Here is a 20439-nt window from a genome sequence, read left to right on the forward strand (position 1 = left end):
AATTTTATTGAGTATTTTTGCATCGATATTCATAAGGGAAATTGGTCTGAAGTTCTCTTTCTTTGTTGGGTCTTTGTGTGGTTTAGGTATAAGAGGAATTGTGTCTTCATAGAAGGAATTCGGTAGTGCTCCATCTGTTTCAATTTTGTGGAATAGTTTGGATAGTATAGGTATGAGGTCTTCTATGAAGGTCGGATAGAATTCTGCTCTAAACCTGTCTGGACCTGGGCTCTTTTTGATTGGGAGATCTTTAATGACTGCTTCTATTTCCTTAGGAGTTATGGGGGTGTTTAACTGGTTTATCTGTTCCTGATTTAACTTCGGTACCTGTTTTCTGTCTAGGAATTGTCCATTTCCTGCAGATTTTCAAGTTTTGTTGAATATAGGCTTTTATAGTAAGATCCTATGATTTTTTGAATTTCCTCTGAATCTGTAGTTGTGTCTCCCTTTTCATTTCTGATTTTGTTAATTTGGACACACTGTGTCCTCTCGTTAGTCTGGCTAAGGGTTTATCTATCTTGTTGATTTTCTCAAAGAACCAACTTTTGGTTCTGTTGATTCTTTCTATGGTCCTTTCTGTTTCTACTTGGCTGATTTCAGCTCTGAGTTTGATTATTTCCTGTCTCCTCCTAGGTGTATTTGCTTCTTTTTGTTCTAGAGCTTTTAGGTGTGCTGTCAAGCGGGTGACATATGCTCTCTCTTGTTTCTTTCTGCAGGCACTCAGAGCTATGAGTTTTCCTCTTAGCACCACTTTCATCGTGTCCCATAAGTTTGGGTATGTTGTACCTTCATTTTCATTAAATTCTAAGAAGTCTTTGATTTCTTTCTTTATTTCTTCCTTGACCAGATTATCATTCAATAGAGCATTGTTCAACTTCCACGTATAAGTGGGCATTCTTCCCTTATTGTTATTGAAGACCAGCTTTAGGCTGTGGTGGTCTGGTACCACGCAAGGGATTATTTCTATCTTTCTGTACCTGTTGAGGCCCGTTTTTTGACCAATTATATGGTCAATTTTGGAGAAAGTAACATGAGGAGCTGGGAAGAATGTATATCCTTTTGCTTTAGGATAGAATGTTCTATAAATATCTGTTAAGCCAATTGGTTCATGACTTCTCTTAGTCTGTCTAAGTCTCTGTTTAATTTCTGTTTCCATGATCTGTCCACTGATGAGAGTCTGGTGTTGAAATCTCCTACTATTATTGTGTGAGATGCAATGTGTGTTTTGAGCTTTAGTAAGGTTTCTTTTACGTATGTAGGTGCCCTTGTATTTGGGGGATAGATATTTAGGATTGAGAGTTCATCTTGGTGGATTTTTCCTTTGATGAATATGAAGTGTCCTTCCTTATCTTTTTTGATGAATTTTAGTTGAAAATTGATTTTATTTGATATTAGAATGGTTACTCTAGCATGTTTCTTCCGACCATTTGCTTGGAAAGTTGATTTCCAGCCTTTCACTCTGAGGTAGTGTCTGTCTTTGTCTCTGAGGTGTGTTTCCTGTAGGCAGCAGAATGCAGGGTCCTCGTTGCGTATCCAGTTTGTTAATCTATGTCTTTTTATTGGGGAGTTGAGACAATTGATGTTGAGAGATATTAAGGAATAGTGATTTTTGCTTCCTGTTATATTCATATTTGGATATGAGGTTATGTTTGTGTGCTTTTCTTCTCTTTGTTTTGTTGCCAAGACGATTAGTTTCTTGCCTTTTCTAGGGTGTAGCTTGCTTCCTTATGTTGGGCTTTACCATTTATTATCCTTTGTAGTGCTGGATTTGTAGAAAGATATTGTGTAAATTTGGTTTTGTCATGGAATATCTTGGTTTCTCCATCTATGTTTATTGAGAGATTTGCAGGATACAGTACCCTGGGCTGGCATTTGTGTTCTCTTAGGGTCTGTATGACATCTGTCCAGGATCTTCTGGCTTTCATAGTCTCTGGCGAAAAGTCTGGTGTGATTCTGATAGGTCTGCCTTTATATGTTACTTGACCTTTTTTCTTACTGCTTTTAATATTCTTTCTTTATTTTGTGCATTTGGTGTTTTGACTATTATGTGACAGAAGGAGTTTCTTTTCTGGTCCAATCTAGAGTTCTGTAGGCTTCTTTTATGCCTATGGGTATCTCTTTTTTTAGGTTAGGGAAGTTTTCTTCTATGATTTTGTTGAAGATATTTACTGGTCCTTTGAGCTGGGAGTCTTCACTCTCTTCTATACCTATTATCCTTATGTTTGATCTTCTCATTGAGTCCTGGATTTCCTGTATGTTTTGGACCAGTAGCTTTTTCTGCTTTACATTATCTTTGACAGTTGAGTCAATGATTTCTATGGAATCTTCTGCTCCTGAGATTCTCTCTTCTATCTCTTGTATTCTGTTGGTGAAGCTTGTATCTACGGCTCCTTGTCTCTTCCTTTGGTTTTCTATATCCAGGGTTGTTTCCATGTGTTCTTTCTTGATTGCTTCTATTTCCATTTTTAATTCCTTCAATTGTTTGATTGTGTTTTCCTGGAATTCTTTCAGGGATTTTTGTGATTCCTCTCTGTAGGCTTCCACTTGTTTATTTATGTTTTCCTGTGTTTCTCTTAGGGAGTTCTTCATGTCTTTCTTGAAGTCCTCCATCATCATGATGAAATGTGATTTTAAATCTAGAGCTTGCTTTTCTGGTGTGTTTGGATATTCAGTGTTTGCTTTGGTGGGAGAATTGGGCTCCGATGATGCCATGTAGTCTTGGTTTCTGTTCCTTGGGTTCCTGCACTTGCCTCTCACCATCAGATTATCTCTAGTGTTACTTTGTTCTGCTATTTCTGACAGTGGCTAGACTGTCCTATAAGCCTGTGTGACAGGAGTGCTGTAGACCTGTTTTCCTGTTTTCTTTCAGCCAGTTATGGGGACAGAGTGTTCTGCTTTCGGCCATGTAGTTTTTCCTATCTACAGGTCTTCAGCTGTTCCTGTGGGCCTGTGTCTTGAGTTCACCAGGCAGGTCGCTTGGAGCAGGAAGGTTTGTCTTACCTGTGGTCCCGAGGCTCAAGTTTGCTCGTGGGGTGTTGCTTATGAGCTCTCCGCAGCCGCAGCAACCAGGAAGATCTGCGCTGCCCTTTCCAGGAGCTTCCGTGCACCAGGGTTCCAGATGGCATTTGGTGTTTTCCTCTGGTGTCAGAGATGTGGGCAGAGTGTAGTCTCTTCTGGTTTCCCAGGCGTGTCTGCCTCTCTGAAGGTTTAGCTCTCCCTCCCTTGGGATTTGGGTGCAGAGAACTGTTTATCTGGTCGGTCCCTTCAGGTTCTGGCAGTGTCTCAGACGCAGGGGATTTGCTGCTCCTGTGCCCTTATCCAAGGGAACCCATAGGCCGTATACAGTTTCCTCTTGGGCCAGGGATGTGGGCAGGGGTGGGCAGTGTTGGTGGTCTCTTCCACTCTGCAGTCTCAGGAGTGCCCACCTGTCTTGGCGGTGAGCTCTCTCTCCCACGGGGTTTGGGAATAGTGACCTGGAGGCAGGGAGCGCGAGATTCAAATATGATTTTTTTTGATTACTATGAACAATCAAATGTAAGTTGAGGTTATGTAACCTATCTAATTAGTTGTATACTCCCTAAGGAAATAGAAGTCATGAAAATCTCCTACCCAAAAAATAAAATCTCAATACCAGATGGATTTAGCTCAATAATCTTCTAGACTTTTAAAAAAGAGCTAATACCAATATTCATCAAACCATTTCTCAAAATAGAAACAGAAGGCTTATTGACAAACTTATTTTAAGAAGATACAGTTACCATGGTACTTAAATCACAGAAAGTTTTTACAAGGAAATAGAATTTCCCTTTGTGCTTTCTTTATTGCTTCTATTGCCACTTTTAATTCCTTCTCCTGTTTGATTGTGTTTTTCTGGAATTCTTTCAGGGATTTTTGTGATTCCGCTCTATAGGCTTCTACTTGTTTATTTATGTTTTCGTCTGTTTCTCTAAGGGAGTTCTTCATGTCTTTCTTGAAGTCCTCCATCAGCATGACCAAATGTGATTTTAAATCTAGATCTTGCTTTTCTGGTGTTTTTGGATATTCGGTGTTTGCTTTGTTGTGAGAATTGGGCTCTGATGATGCCATGTAGTCTTGGTTTCTGTTGCTTGGGTTCCTGAGCTTGCCTCTTGCCATCAGGTTATCTCTGGTGTTACCTTGTTCTGCTATTTCTGACAGTGGCTAGACTGTCCTATAGGCCTGTGTGTCAGGAGTGCTATAGTCCTGTTTTCCTGTTCTCTTTCAGCCAGTTATGGGAACAGAGTGTTCTGTGTTCAGGCGTGTAGTCTTTCCTGTCTACTGGTCTTCAGCTGTTCTTGTGGGCCTGTGTCCTGAGTCCACCAGGCAGGTCACTTGGAGCAGAAAAGTTGGTCTTACCTGTGGTCTCGCAGCTCAAGTTGTTCGTGGGGGGCTGCTTTAGAGCTCTCTGTGAAGGCGGCAACCAGGAGGGCCTGTGCTGTCTTTTCCCAGAGCCCCTATGCACCAGGGTCCCAGATGGCGTTAGGTGTTTTCCTCTGGAGTCAGAAATGTGGGCAGAGTGTAGTCTCTTCTGGCTTCCCAGGTGTGTCTGCCCATCTGAAGGTTTAGCTCTCCCTCCCAAGGGATTTGCGTGCAGAGAACTTTTGACTGATTCCCTAGAGGTCCGGGCAGTGTCTGGACTGCGGGGGATCTGCCATTCTAGTGCCCCTATCTTCCTGTTCCCAGAGGCCATATACAGTTTCTTCTTGGGCCAGGGATGTGGGCAGGGGTGGGCAGTATTGGTGGTCTCTCCCACTCTGCAGTCTCAGGAGTGCCAACCTGTCCGCGTGCTGAGCTCTCTCTCCCAAGCAGTTTGAGAGTAGTGAGCTGTGGGCCGGGTTCAGGAATATTGGGGATCCAGCTAAAAACCGGAAGTGTCTGGTCCCAGAGGAATTTTGCCCCTGTGTGCCCTGAGTCCACCAGGCAGGTCGCTTGAGGAGAAAAGTTGGTCTTACCTGTGGTCCTGCAGCTCAAGTTGCTCGTTGGGGGCTGCTTTTGAGCTGTCTGTGAGGGCGGCAACCAGAAGGGCCTGAGCTGCCTTTTCCGGAGCCCCAGTGCACTGGAGTCCCAGATGGTGTTAGGTGTTTTCCTCTGGAGTCATAAATGTGGGCAGAGTGTAGTCCCTTCTGGTTTCCCAGGCTTGTCTGCCCCTCTGCAGGTTTAACTCTCCCTCACACGGGATTTGGGTGCAGAGAACTGTTGAGCAGTTCCCTTCATGTCTGGGCTGTGTCTGGAATGCGGGAGATCTACAGTACAGTGCCCCTATCTTCTGGTTCCCAGAGGCCGGATCATAATTTTTTTTAAAAAGTCCAATAAAAAAAGGCCTGAGGTTAATCATTAGGATTGACATTGTACAAAGAAAACAGAATGCTGAAGGTCTATTCTAACCCCCAGACATGTGCTTTGACAAATATGCAGATACAATTATATCATATGTGTATATACAATATTAATATATACAAATATGCATTTATATATACATATATGTAATTGTTATGCCCAATTGCAATGCATCACTTGAGAGTATTAAAAAGACTTTAAATCTCATTCCAAACAGGAATCCAACCTATCTCAGAAACATCAAAAATGTTGAAAAGAACAAAATGTTTGACTTATAAATGTGAAAATGAACAAAGCAAACCACACTAAAGTTTGTATTTTTGTATAAGTTGTTTATATATGTCTGTTACAAGATGGCTCTGACAGTGATGTGCACAGGTGAGGCAGACACTGGTGGGCTGAGGAAATGTCACCTGTGTAAGTCCTGATTTCAGAGGGTCTATTGCCTGGCCCTGTCACAGCATTAAGGAAGTAAAGAGCAGGGTGCCAGAGGAGGTCAGTTCTTCTTCCTGTGGGGCTGTGGTAATATGACCATGTCATGGGGACTGCCCTGCCTCCAGGGCCACACCCTCTTCCCAAACCCTTCAGAAAGGCTCTGTATCTCTGTTCTCAAGCAGAGTTGCAGCCTCTGAGAGGAGATGCGATGACCTTCACCTGCAAAGCCCTGCTCTGTCTTGGTGAGATGTGAAGAGAGGAAGGGGATACTGAGGTCTGGAAATTATCAGGGCCTAGAGCTGAGGAATCAGGAAACCTCAGAATTTGCAGAGGGAAGGAGTTGATCAAATTTCAGGGACAAATTTCTCACAGGAAACTCTTTTCCAGGAATGACTCTGGGCCTCTGGATCACAGTGCTGACAGGTGAGTGTCACCATCTCTCCTGACCTGCTCTTCTCTTCCTATCCAGGAGCCATGCCTGGGCCATGGGTGTGAAGTAACACTACATGTGTGTTAGTCCTGAGGGTAACCTGAGGGCCATGGGGTTAAGGACTGCAAACAGAGGATTGCTGCTCTTTTTCTTTCAGAGTTCCTCCCTAGGCCAATCCTTAGAGTACAGCCAGACACTGTGGTCTCTACACAGAGTAAGGTGATCTTCTTCTGTGAGAGGAGTCAAGGAGCCGAACTTTATTGTCTCTATAAAAAGGGAAATCCACGAAATCCACGGTGCAAAGAAATTCGACCTAAACCTGGCAAGAAGGTTGAATTCTCCATCTCAAAAATTGACCCGTACCATGCAGGACATTACCACTGTTATTATCAGATCCATGGTCAATGGTCAGAGGACAGTGATGCGCTGGAACTGGTAGTGACAGGTAAGAAGAAAAAGTAATGCCCCACCCTCAGGCTTCAATGTCAAGAGGTCAGTCTGATGCCAGAGCTGCACCACCACTTCACAGCCCTGTAGGATGACAAGGCCTGACACATTTCACTGCTTCTGCCTTCTCTCCTAGGAGCACACAGTAAACCCAGGCTGTCAACCCAACCCAGCCCTGTGGTGAGCTCAGTACAGAAGGTGACCCTCCAGTGTGTGTCAGGGCAGAATTATGACAGGTTCATTCTGACTAAGGAAGGACCACAGGAGCTCCTCTGGAGGCAGGACTCACAGTATAACTATGATACTGGGATTTCTCAGGCCTTCTTTTCTGTACCACCAGTGACCTCCAGCCAGAGGTGGGCATTCAGATGCTACAGCTATGACAGTAGCAATCCACAGGTGTGGTCAGAACCTAGTGAAACCCTGGAGCTCCTGGTCTCGGGTGAGAAACCACAGCCTTCCCACTTAATGGTGAGGTGAAACAGTGCTCATGGAGGACTTGATGTTTCTAGGTATGCCAGGTATGATGAAGTGTGATGGGTGCCTCTTCAGACCCAAGGTGAAGCATCCTTTCCCCTCAGGTACCAGCCATATGACAGATGTGGCATAGAATAGTTTATTTAGGGACATGGGAAGAGGAGTTGAGGATAGATAGAGAGAAAAAGAGAGGAGAGAGAGGGGGAGAGAAAGAGAGACAGAAAGAGAGAGACAGAGAGAGGGGGGACAACGAAGAACACTTTTAAATTGAGGAGGGAGGGGGAATGGGAAAAGGGACAGAAGAGAGAAAAGGACAGAGAGAATAAGAGTGTAAGGAGGGGGCCAAACAATTCTTCTATGTTAAGCCGGCCTACCTGACTACTGCCAGGTAGATGTTGGGTAGAGCCTAGAAGGAATGCTAACACTTGATGTATGTTGCATGTGAGGAGCCAGGCCTCTTTAGACCAATGAGAGAGCACAGGAGACAGTGTGACTTGAGGTAGATTTCAATGCAGAAAGTAGTACTAAAACTCAGGGTATCCAGAAGGAAGATGAGTCTTCACAAGACTTTGTCCTACTCTGGATCACCTTAAATGCCATACATCTCCAAGTGTGACTTTCTCTGTGCCACTTTCAAACACACCCACCTGCTTCTCTCCTACTTCCTTGTAGGGAACCTACCCAAACCCATCATCAAGGTTGAACCAGGCTCTGTGGTCACTCTAACTAGTTCCATGACCATCTGGTGTCAGGGTACCCTGGATACAGAAGTGTATTTTCTGTATAATGAAGGGAGCCATTCAACCTGAAGCACAGAGACTCTACAAAAGCCTGGGAACAAGGGCAAGTTCTTTTACCCTTCTGTGACAGGAGAACATGCAGGGAAATATTGTTGTTATTGGTACAGCTCAGCTGGTTGGTCAGAGCCCAGTGACACCCTGGAGCTGGTGGTGACAGGTAAGGAGACAGACAGATTCCCAACTCTAGGCTCTGATCTCAAGAATATTACCTTCCCACAGAGTGGACTCAGAGAATACTGTGACTGTGTGAGAACATGTAGCAAACTGCTTCCTCCTCTCCTAGGAATCTATGACTACAATGAACTCAGGCTGTCAGTACTGCCCAGCCCTGTGGTGACAGTGGGAAGGAACATGACACTGCACTGTGTCTCACATAGTCACTATGATAAATTCATTCTCACCAAGGAAGATCACAAGTTCACCAGCTCACTGGACACACAGTGTATACCTCCTAGTGGACAGTGCCAAGCTCTGTTTGTTATGGGACCCATGACATCAAACCACACCGGGACATTCCGATGTTATGGTTACTACAAGCATACTCCACAGTTGTGGTCAATACCCAGTGAGCCCCTGGAAATTCATATCTCAGGTAAGTTTGCCTCACTGTCCTCCAATCCTTTCCTGAGACCCTAAGCCCTTGTCATGGCTACCTGGAGACGAGGTAGCCCTGCTTAAGTAGAATCTGTGACGTGTGCTGGGCAGGATAGGAGAGCAAAGGTGTTTGATAAGATCCAAACATCAGTCCACAGCTGTCACCTTCCCTCTAGGGCTGTCCAAGAAGCCCTCTCTGCTAACTCACCAAGGACACATCCTGGACCCTGGAGTTAACCTCACACTGCAGTGTTGCTCTGACATCAACTATGACAGATTTGCTCTGTACAAAGTTGGGGGTGCTGACATTATGCAGCACACTAGCCAGTGTACTGACACTGGCTTCTCCATGACCAACTTCACACTGGGCTATGTAAACCACTCTACTGGAGGCCAATACAGATGCTATGGTGCACACGACCTCTCCTCTGAGTGGTCAGCATCCAGTGATCCCCTGGACATCCTGATCACAGGTGAGGATCTATAGAGATTCAATCAGGTACCTAGCTTCTGCTCAGGCTCTCATGGGGGAACCTACTAGCTAAGGGCTGGATGAGGGGCAGGGACGTTGGGGAGGAACAGAGGCAGAGGCAGATCAGCAGGTAAAAGAGACTGAGTTTGATGTTCTTTAGGGTGAAATCGTGTGTGGTTTGAACTCAGAATAAGGAAGCCAGCCTCTGATCATCCCTCTTCTGTTTAGGACAACGTCATCATGCACCTTCCCTCTCAGTGATGCCCAACTCCACAGTACACTCAGGAGAGAATGTGACCCTGCTGTGTTGGTCAATGTACTTTGTGGACACTTTCATTCTGTCCAAGGAGGGATCAGGCCAGCCACCCCTTCGACTAAAATCAAAGTTTCAAGATCAGCAGTACCAGTCAGAATTCTCCATGAGTGCTGTGACCTCCACCCACTCGGGCACCTACAGGTGCTATGGTTCTCTCGACTCAGCTCTCTACCTGTTGTCATTTGCCAGTGCCCCTGTGGAGCTCATAGTCTCAGGTAAGGTTGTTCTGACATCTCAGAGTGACTTAAATACAAAACATAGATCTTTTGACTTCAGGGGTATTAAGAGGACAACATGAATGGTTAGTCCAAAGGCACATTCAACAGCATAGAACTGGATGTCAGCAATAATCCTTCATGTAATAGTCCCTCTGTCTTAGGCCACTTACAGGACATAAGTAGCACACACAGCAGGAAGAATATCCTCTTCTTGTTCTGTCTCCAAGATGCGTTGAAGCCTCCAGCTGGCCAACTAAAAGGTTCATCACAACAGCCTGTAAGTATTAGGCACCACATTATAGGGAATATGCGGCAAACACAGGCAGCCTACGAAATAGCTCTTGTTAATCACAGTTCTCACTTCTGTCACTTGAATTCATGAGTATGAAAGACCAACAAATATTCCAAAGGACAATCCATATGCTAAGGCTTAACTGTTGAACTACAAATGATAGCATCCAAAGAGACACAGTTAGCCTCTCCCTGGATGATGGGGCAAGTGTGTAAACTTATGAGGAAATAACCTAGAAATTCGCCTCTCCATGATTGCCTGAAGAAACATTACACCTGCACAGAGTCAGGCCCAAGAAGGCTAATAAAGATTTTTTGGCACATCGACCCAGAGAGGCTATACCTAATTCCAGGCTTGATACAGTTGCTTCAGTAGATTTTACTTGGACAAGCCCTATCTCTCTCTCTGTCTCTCTCTGTCTCTCTCTGTCTCTCTCTGTCTCTCTCTGTCTCTCTCTGTCTCTCTCTCTGTCTCTCTCTCTGTCTCTCTCTCTGTCTCTCTTTCTCTGTCTCTCTCTCTCTATCTCTATCTCTCTCTGTCTCTCTCTCTGTCTCTGTCTCTCTCTCTCTCTCTCTCTCTCTCTCTCTCTCTCTCTCTCTCTCTCTCTCTCTCTCTCTCTCTCTGGGCTGCTGTTCCTTTAGTATAAATGAGAGAAGCCTGGTTCACATGTCTTAGTTTTTTCTGTGCTAGTGGTGGCTGTGACCTCTCCAGAGGAGGTCTCCAAAACCTGATTCTGCAGTGAGTCTCACCAAAACCCTTCTGTTCAATGGCAAGGGTGTGCCATGTTGTGATGGAAGGGGATTCACACCACTTCAGTCTTGCTCAGGAGGCATAATTCTAGGACTCTGTATAAGGTCTGTGACCTGAAAACTCAGGAACATCTTCTGGTGCTATAGATACCTCCACTCATCCCTATTTCTCCTGGATATAGGACTGACTCTGGAGTTTGTGGTCCCAGGTGAGGTGATCCAGATCTTTCTGAGCTGAAGGAGTATCTCAGCATTCTCCATTTACTATAATTATTAGCGAGCATAGAGTTGGAAAGTCTGTAGAGTGAGAGTCAGATGGGTATTTGCCTTCATGATGATGGGGGATAACCTGAATCATTCTAGGGATGCTCACTACACTCCCTGCTAATGAAATCCGGAGGTGTCATGTAGTTTGAAGCAGCATTTTGGGGAGGCCACAGACAGTTATAAGATCCTAAGCAGGAACTGGTCCACAGTGACAACATTCTGCACACCCACAAATAAGCAGTATATACAGGATCCTTGTCAGGCCCTTGCTCGCACTGCAACCATAGCCCATGGTGTCTACAGGACAAGACACAGCCAGAACTGGTCCACAGTGACAACATTCTGCACACCCACAAATACACAGTACACATAGGATCCTTGTCAGGCCCTTGCTCGCACTGCAACCATAGCCCATGCTGCCTACAGGACAGGATAGAACCTTGGTGTAACAGTCACAATTGTTCTATATTATCCTTCTGTTTAAAGCAGACTTGAATCTGCACATAAACTCTTTCAGACAAAATTTTCCATGAGAACTAGAACATAACATTTTTCAAAGTAAGGAAAATAAAATTCAACACTTGCAATCAAACCTATGGCATTGGGAAGCCTGAAACCTTTCCTTCTGAGTGAAATAAAGGAAATTAGTCAGCCTTTATTTGAAAGGTGACAGCTAAGAATGTCCTCTGCTAGGCCTTGGTACACCTGTCTAAAGTAGATACGTTTTTTTGAATGGGATCTCCAGGGATTCTCTACCACTCACCCTTGACTCTTCTGGAGCATGGGGGATCATCACCACTCTCTACTAACAGTGTGACTCATCCTGTTGTCATAATAAATATTTATTGTAAAGCCACGAAAACTAAGATGTACATGTATCAGGCTTAGGATCTATGCATAACAAAAAATAGCTGTGGTATATGGGGAACTCTTAGGTAAAATCCCAATTGTCTACCTTTCACTCTCTGGTTTACACATGCACGTGCACAAACACACACACATGCACACACATACACATACTACCTCCAGAGGAATGGTTTGAAATGGAAGGGTCTCCATGTCACAAGGGAACCAACACTCACCAAAAAGATATAATCCTAATAGGAATCTGCACAACCTCCAATGGGCTCACCAGAAACAGCACACTAAAACCTGCCTTTCATTGCTCACCACAGTAACCTGGGGGAACTGCCTGAATGAATTGTCAATTTATTCTACTCTGAAATTATGGGTATCACTGGTATATCATTGGGTTTTTTATTAGCACAATCATCTTGAAGAATTTAGTAAGAATAAGAGAGGGGACACAGCTATGCCACAGGGAAGATTCAACCCAGAACTCCTTGGTCTTGTATGGCAAGAATGGAGGGCATCTACAATAAATGGCGACATGGAACTCAGAAGAAACACAAAGGTCTCTTAAGTACACACACATTCTATTCTTCTATTCTGGGGACCAGCTCATACAGTCTGTCCAGCCTAGAACATTCCCAAACCTCAGACAGTTAAATAAAGAGAATTCCACCTCATAGCATGGGAAAGAATAGAACCTTATCCTCTTTGGAAAAACAGGGCCCCTGGATGGATGCTTCATTAGAAAATTTTGATCATCCCTATCTTCTGTGTCTAATACCACAGCTCCAGAGAACCGGGATCACACAATGGAGAATCTCATCAGGATGGGAATGGCTGTCCTGGTCCTCATAGTCCTTTCGATTCTAGCCGCTGAGGCCTGGCATAGCCATAGACAGACCCACCATGCAGATGGGAAATAATCTAAAGAGAAATCAGGACATCTTTCAAAGTTCTACACTCTGGGAAATAAATCTGATGATCCAAAATTTTGTCAGAAAAAATGTGTTAATAGAATGTCCAGGGAGCAAAAGTATTTGGGGTTCAGGAGAAAGAAGACTTCTGATGAGGTGCTTCCTTGGTAAACAAATTATTGTTCCTCACATGCTGGGGGCCTTTGCTTCCTGAACCCCCTCCTTTTTTCTTTGTCGTTATTAGTTGAATCAGAACTGTGGCTGGCTCCTGAGTAGCAGCCTCTTTTTTTTCATTTTATCTGCAAAGTTATTTCCCCTGTGAAAGTCTCTTCATTTTGGTGTCCTTGGAAATGGATGACACTCTCGTTTAGTGGTTTAAGGAGAGCCTCTAAGAGTGTCTTGATCTCGGATGTGTTCTTAATTGTTTGCCGTTGGACGTCAGGAGCCCCATCTACTGAATTATTGCCGCTTGTATATGAGTGATGCCAGTGCATACCTGCTTTGAGTGTAGTTGTTGATTAACTTTCCAGCTCCCAGTTCTAAGGACTTGGTGAAAGAGATTTGTTCTGCTTTCTGGTCTGAAGTTCCAGACGGCAATGGTTCTGCCAAGAGCACTTGTCACCTGTCTACCACAGCCATTCCAGCCTTGCACTGCCCATCTAGGGGATAGCTGCTGCTGTCAGTGAACCAAGTAACCTGAGTCTCAGACAGTGTCTGGTCAAGAGATCTTTCCTCCACCCCTGTTTCTCTGCCAGGTCCTGCGAACAGTCATGGGCATGTACCTGAGCATCAGGGTCAGGTAATTGAGTAGCTGGGTTCAGGGTCACTGGAGGTGCAAACTTGACTCAGTCGAGTTCAGCAACAAAATCTGCTAGTGAGTCACATGGGTGATAGTGAGCCACCAGACAGCGGGCTGGTGCACCACACTCTCATGGGCATGGGGAGGCTCTCACAGTCAAATCCTGCCCAAAGTCAGCTTATCTGCATCCTTGATCAGGCATGCCACCGCTGCTATTATCCTCAGACAGGCAGGTCATCCAGCTCCTACTGGGTCCATTTTCTTTGATAGGTAAGTAGTGGGGCGTTTCGATGGGCCCTATGATTGAGTCAGCCATCCCTCAATTCTCATCCATAAACAGATGAAAGAGCTTCCTGATATCAGGCAGCCTGAGCTCAGGTGCATTCAGAAGATCCCTCTCTCTCCTTTGTCCCAGAAAAAGGGCTGTCCAGCCTTAGTCAAAGAGTATAGAGGGGACGCTAGCTTGGCACCCAGGAATCCAAAGCCTACCAAAATCAGCCATCTCCAAAAATTCTCACACGTGTTTGGGGTGTTAGGGGCAGTGACACGAAGGATGGCATTTTTTCCAGCCTCTGATAACCTGTTCCTCCCATCCTCTAACAGGTACCGCAGGTAGCTCTAAACTTACATTGACAGATTTGGACTTTCTTGGCTGAAGCTCAATAACCCAATCCACTCAGTTCTGTCAGCAGCTGCTTAGTGTCTCTGAGACAGTATGCCTCGGTCTCTGCTGGAAGATCATCTATATATTGCCCAAGGGTCACATGTGGGTTAGTCTCATGATAGATGGTGATGTCACGATATAGGGCCTCCATCAAAGGGTTGGAGAATTGGTGAAGTCCGGTGGTAGACTGGTCCAGATGAGCGGGCATGTGTTCCCCTCTCAGGATCTTGCCATTCAAAATCAAAGGACTCTTGTCTTTGGGGAGTCAAGGTTAGGCACAAGAAAGCATCTTAGATTCTTTCATTGTGTCTGTCATTCATTTTACTTCAAAGTGAGTGACTCTGTGGATGGTTCTGAGAACAGTTCTTGTTAAAGAGGTGGGTAATATTAACTCACCTTCAGTCAATCCTTACCAGCCCATTTAATTTAATTTCTTTTGTGAAGTAATCTAAAGAGAAAACAGGTCATCGTTCAATGTTCTATACTCTGGGAAATAAATCTGATGATCCAAAACTTTCTTTCAGAAAAATATGTTGTGATAGAATGTCAAGGGAGTAAAAGTAAAAGTGGTTGGGGTTGTGAGGAAAGAAGTTTTATGATGAGGGCAGGTATCAGTTGTTCTAGGTGGTTCAGGTAGCACTGGGGCCAATCTACAGATGGGCTGTTTCCTTTAAGGTTGCCTCTTTAGAAGCCCTTTCAGCCTGGCTGTTATCTCTAACTATGAGGGCCTGTGTTAACATTATTAGCTTGGACCATTGCATTGAAGTGGAGGAAGTGACTGAGTCCAGGTACATTTACATTGCCTGCACTGCCCCTGATCTCCTATGACCCTCATGGATGAAGCTGCTTCTATCCATAAACCAAGTCTGGTCTGTCTCTGAAAGAGGAGCATCATATTGATGGAGTGGACAATCTAAGTCAGGGTCAGGCAGGAGAATCACAAAGTTCAGGGAAACAGGTGGCTGGAAAACCAATTCAGCCGGGATTGATTAGTAAAGTCTGATAATGAAGCATGTAGGCATTACTGAGCCATCGATCAGAATTGTAGGGAAGGAGAGACAATCATGAGTCACAAACTTAATTTATTAAATCTTGCAATTTCTTTTCTCCTGGATCCCGAGGATTTGTTGGCTAGAAGAGCTCTAATTAATTTTTTCCTGTCTTGACCTGCATGTTTCTCTATTCTCCCTGCACCTTCAACTTTACACTAACATTTGGCACTAATTGATGAAAGTCAGGGCTACCACGCTAGAATTCTGTTTTCCTTTACCAAATATCATATTGAAACCTTGGCCAAAATATTGCTGAGCCCTGCTTACAGAGCCTAAGGCACATCTGGAAATGTTCCCCACCCTTAAGCATATTGAAGCCCTAATCTGGGTTGGTTCCCTGCAGGGCCAGGAGCCAGTTTCTTGGCCTCTGTCTGTGATGAAGAGAATCTGTAAGAGCTTTTGGGAGCTTAGGTGTTAACTTTCCTAAGCTCTACCCCACAGTTACTTGGTAACAGCTGGGAATGCCTTACACTATAAGGGGGGTTGTTTGCCCCCTCCTTACTTTCTCTCTATCTCTTTTTTCTTTTATTTTAATGACTTGGAGATGATATTTTTTTCAGACAAGGAACAAGCATTTCTCTTGGCAAGAAGGATAGCTATTTACTGAACAAAATGAGTGACCAGGAGTCAAATGAAGGTCTGTTAAGGGATATATATATGCCCACTTGGGACTCTCTTGTCAGGGACCCTGGATACTATTATGCAATGTGTCTGCATTTGGCAGAAGGGAAGGGGAAGGGGGATAAGTAGGTATGAACTGTAAAAACCAGAGCCAGTCCTGAGAAAAAAGGAAGTCACTAGGTGATTGCTGGGAAGTGAGCTCAGGACCTCTGGAAGAACAGTCAGCAGCTCTTACCCACTGAGCCATCTCTCCAGCCATAAAACTGATACTGTCAACAAGGTAGGAGATGGCTGCTGGGCTGTAGTTGCCTTTTGTTGGTCCTGTTGATGAAGAGGTATTAGCCAGGAAAAACAGGTATTAGTCGGGAAAAATGACTGAAACATTTTATCCTCTGCTGCTGACAGCCTGTGGAGATAAAAGGTCTCCCTCCAGAGGACATTTAACATCAAAATCAGGTCACTCCAAGTTGTATGAAGTGGTCCTTAGTCCTAACTTCTTTAAAATGAGTCAGAATAAGATTAAGGTGAAAAAAGTCTGTCCTTTGTCAAAAATTTCATCAGTCTAAGTCCAAGAACACAAAGGAAGGCACAGACAATCTGTCCCTGTCACAAACTAAGCAAAACAGATCAACCCATAGGCAGAATACACATAAACCAATTGCCCCCTTCTGCAGGCAGTGTACACAGAGCAGTCTGTCCGACAGACAGAATAACTCAGACAACCTGCTCCTGTCATGAGCAAAATTCACACAGATTCTGGCAACCTTTACAGCTTCAAGCTGGAAAACAGACCAGTCCATCGCTGCCACAGCCAGAATGACTCAGACTATCTGTTTCTGCCACATGAGAGATGCACAGAGATTCAGACTACTTAGGCTATTTGCTCCTGTCACGAGGGAAATGCTCACAGAGTCTAGTGATTTTGCCAGCCCAAGCTGGACCAAAGTCCTAGCAACCCTGTTGGCTCATGCCAGAATCAGGACTGGTGAGGCTGGGCATCCTCCAAGCCCCACCTTAGTTACCATGGTGACTTCATCAGCTCATGCTGGAACCAGAGCCTGAAAGGATGAAAAGTCTTCCTAGTCGTTATCTGATTACACATTAGGTCTCCAAGTCTTCCTGATGCTTGCAAGAATGAACCAAATGGAAAACAGAAAACAAAGAAACTGAAGAGAGGAAACATAGACAAAGAAAATTGAGGAACCTTGCTCGAGCCATCACTCCTCAAATTCAACACTGTCCCATGGGTCTCCCACAAGAGGCGAGTTGCCTGGCCAATTCACCAAATGTGAGGTCAGATCTGAACCTCTTCCAGGCACTCTTGAATCAGACTAATGGAGGAGGTGATCCATGTAAAAGGAAGAGGAGATTAATTCCAAAATGTGGAGGTCAAAACACTTAAAGAGAGATGACCCTGAGAAGTCACTAACAGAGAGTTAGACAACTTGCAAACAATTGGAACAGAATTTGTACAATGTTAACTATGCACATTTGGGGAGCAAAACTACTTTCAAATCTACTCAGTGCATCTTTCGAGATTTTCCTAAGAAGAGATCTATTGAAGTCACAGGTAGCTTTGTGTGATAGTTTGGTAGTTGTTCCACCAAAAAAACAAGCTTTTTTATTCCTGGAAGGGAGGTGTCTTTCTGCTCAGAGGATTATTTTGGGAATTTACCAATTGGCCCCAAAATAACCCCAAAACTGGCTCTAACAGAACAACAGTTTACTCAATGATAACTTGATGAAAAAAGAAATGAAGAAGTTAAAGACATTTTAGAATTTAATGACAAAGAAGGCACAACATACCCAAACTTATGAGACACAATGAAAGCAATGCTAAGAGGAAAACTCATAGCTCTCAATGCCTCCAAAAGAAACTTAAGAGAACATACATCAGCAGCTTGACAGCACACCTAAAGCTCTAGAACAAAAAGAAGCAAATTCACATCAAGAGGAATAGACAGCAGGAAAAAATAAACCTCAGGGCTGAAATCAAACAAATAGAAACAAAAAGAACTATACAAAGAAACAAGAAAACCAGGAACCAGTTCATTGAGAAAATCAACAATATAGATACACCCTTAGCCAGACTAACCAGGGGGAAAAGAGAGTGTATCCGAATTACCAAAATCAAAAATCAAATGGAAGACATTAAAAGAGAATCTGAGTAAATTACAAAAAATCATCAGATCTTACTACAGAAGACTATAATGCCCACAACTACTCTTGCAAGACCCAGAGAAAGCTTGATTCCCAGGAGCTCTGACACACTCAGGTTCCCAGGATCCCAGAACCACAAGATCACAAAAGACACCTGGACTCTGAAAAGTTCTGACACAACCAGAATCATAAGAAAACAGCTTCCAGTCAAAGACTCCTAGGGTAGGTAGCACTGGAGATAACCAGATGGCAAGAGGCAAGTACAAGAATATAAGCAACAGAAACCAAGCCTACAAGGCATCATGAGAACCCAGTTCTCCCCCTACAGCGAGTCCTGAATATCCCATCACATCTAAAAAACAAGATTCAGATTTAACCATATCTCATGATGATGATAGAGGACTATAGGAAGGATATGAATAACTCCCTTTAAAAAATAGAGGAGAGCTCTCTGCCCCCAAACCCCGTGGGAGAGAGACCTCACCGCCTGGTCAGGTGGGCATTCCTGAGGCTGCAGAGCGGAGGAGACCACCAACACTGCCCACCCCTGCCCACATCCCTGGCCCAAGAGAAAACTGTATAAGGACTCTGGGTTCCCGTAGGGGAGGGGCCAGGAGCAGCAGGACCCCTGCGCCTGAGACACCGCCGGAACCTGAAGGAAACAGACAGGATAAACAGTTCTCTGCACCCAAATCCCGTGGGAGGGAGAGCTAAACCTACAGAGAGGCAGATACGCCTGGGAAACCAGAATAAACTGCACTCTGCACACATCCAGACGCCAGAGGAAAACACCAAACGCCATCTGGAACCCTGGTGCACGGAGGCTCCTGGAAAGAGCGGTGCAGATCTTCCCGGGTGCTGCCGCCGCGGAGAGGACTTAGGCAGTACCCCACGAACAAACTTGAGCCTCGGAACCACAGGTAAGACCAACTTTTCCGCTGCAAGAAACCTGCCTGGTGAACTCAGGACACACAGAGGCAAAATTCCTCTAGGACCGAGCACTTCCTGTGTTTACCGGAAGTCCCACACCCGCGGATCCCGGCCCGCAGCAGCTCTCTGCTCCCAAACCCCGTGGGAGAGAGACCTCACCGCCTGGTCAGGTGGGCACTCCCGAGGCTGCAGAGCAGAGGAGATCACCAACACTGCCCACCCCTGCCCACATCCCTGGCCCAAGAGGAAACTGTATAAGGCCTCTGGGTTCCCGTAGGGGAGGGCCCAGGAGCGGCAGGACCCCTGCGCCTGAGACACAGCCGGAACCTGAAGGAAACAGACCGGAAAAACAGTTCTCTGCACCCAAATCCTGTGGGAGGGAGAGCTAAACCTTCAGAGAGGCAGACATGCCTAGGAAACCAGAAGAGACTGCACTCTGCACACACATCTCGGACGCCAGAGGAAAACACCAAATGCCATCTGGAACCCTAGTGCACGGAAGCTCCCGGAAAGGGCCGCACATGTCTTCCTGGTTGCTGCCGCCGCAGAGAGCTCGTGGGCAGCACCCCGCGAGCAAACTTGAGCCTCGGGACCACAGGTAAGACCAACTTTTCTGCTGCAAGTGACCTGCCTGGTGAACTCAAGACACAGGCCCACAGGAACAGCTGAAGACCTGTAGAGAGGAAAAACTACACGCCCGAAAGCAGAACACTCTGTCCCCATAACTGGCTGAAAGAAAACAGGAAAACAGGTCTACAGCACTCCTGACACACAGGCTTATAGGACAGTCTAGCCACTGTCAGAAATAGGAGAACAAAGTAACACTAGAGATAACCTGATGGCGAGAGGCAAGCGCAGGAACCCAAGCAACAGAAACCAAGACTACATGGCATCATTGGAGCCCAATTCTCCCACCAAAATAAACATGGAATATCCAAACACACCAGAAAAGCAAGATCTAGTTTCAAAAGCATATTTGATCATGATGCTGGAGGACTTCAAGAAAGACTTGAAGAACTCCCTTAGAGAACAAGTAGAAGCCTACAGAGAGGAATCGCAAAAATGTCTGAAAGAATTCCAGGAAAACATAAATAAACAAGTAGAAACACATAGAGAGGAGACAAAAAAATCCCTGAAAGAATTCCAGGAAAACACAATCAAACAGTTGAAGGAATTAAAAATGGAAATAGAAGCAATCAAGAAAGAACACATGGAAACAACCCTGGATATAGAATCAAAAGAAGAGACAAGGAGCTGTAGATACAAGCTTCACCAACAGAATACAAGAGATGGAAGAGAGAATCTCGGGAGCAGAAGATTCCATAGAAATCATTGACTCACTGTCAAAGATAATGTAAAGCAGAAAAAGCTACTGGTCCAAAACATACAGGAAATCCAGGACTCAATGAGAAGATCAAACCTAAGGATAATAGGTATAGAAGAGAGTGAAGACTCCCAGCTCAAAGGACCAGTAAATATCTTCAACAAAATCATAGAAGAAAACTTCCCTAACCTAAAAAAAAGATACCCATAGGCATACAAGAAGCCTACAGAACTCAAAACAGATTGGACCAGAAAAGAAACACCTCCCGTCA

The 20439-nt window shown here is 44.8% G+C and overlaps 1 pseudogene; it reads left to right on the plus strand.

Moving 5' to 3' along the window:
- The first annotated feature begins 5906 nt into the window (after positions 1-5906).
- On the plus strand, positions 5907-14594 carry Pira12 (paired-Ig-like receptor A12; annotated as a pseudogene).
- The last annotated feature ends 5845 nt before the right edge of the window (positions 14595-20439 follow it).

The sequence above is a fragment of the Rattus norvegicus genome, chromosome 1 (assembly GCF_036323735.1).
Source record: "Rattus norvegicus strain BN/NHsdMcwi chromosome 1, GRCr8, whole genome shotgun sequence".
In the NCBI taxonomy this organism is placed as follows: Eukaryota; Metazoa; Chordata; class Mammalia; order Rodentia; family Muridae; genus Rattus; species Rattus norvegicus.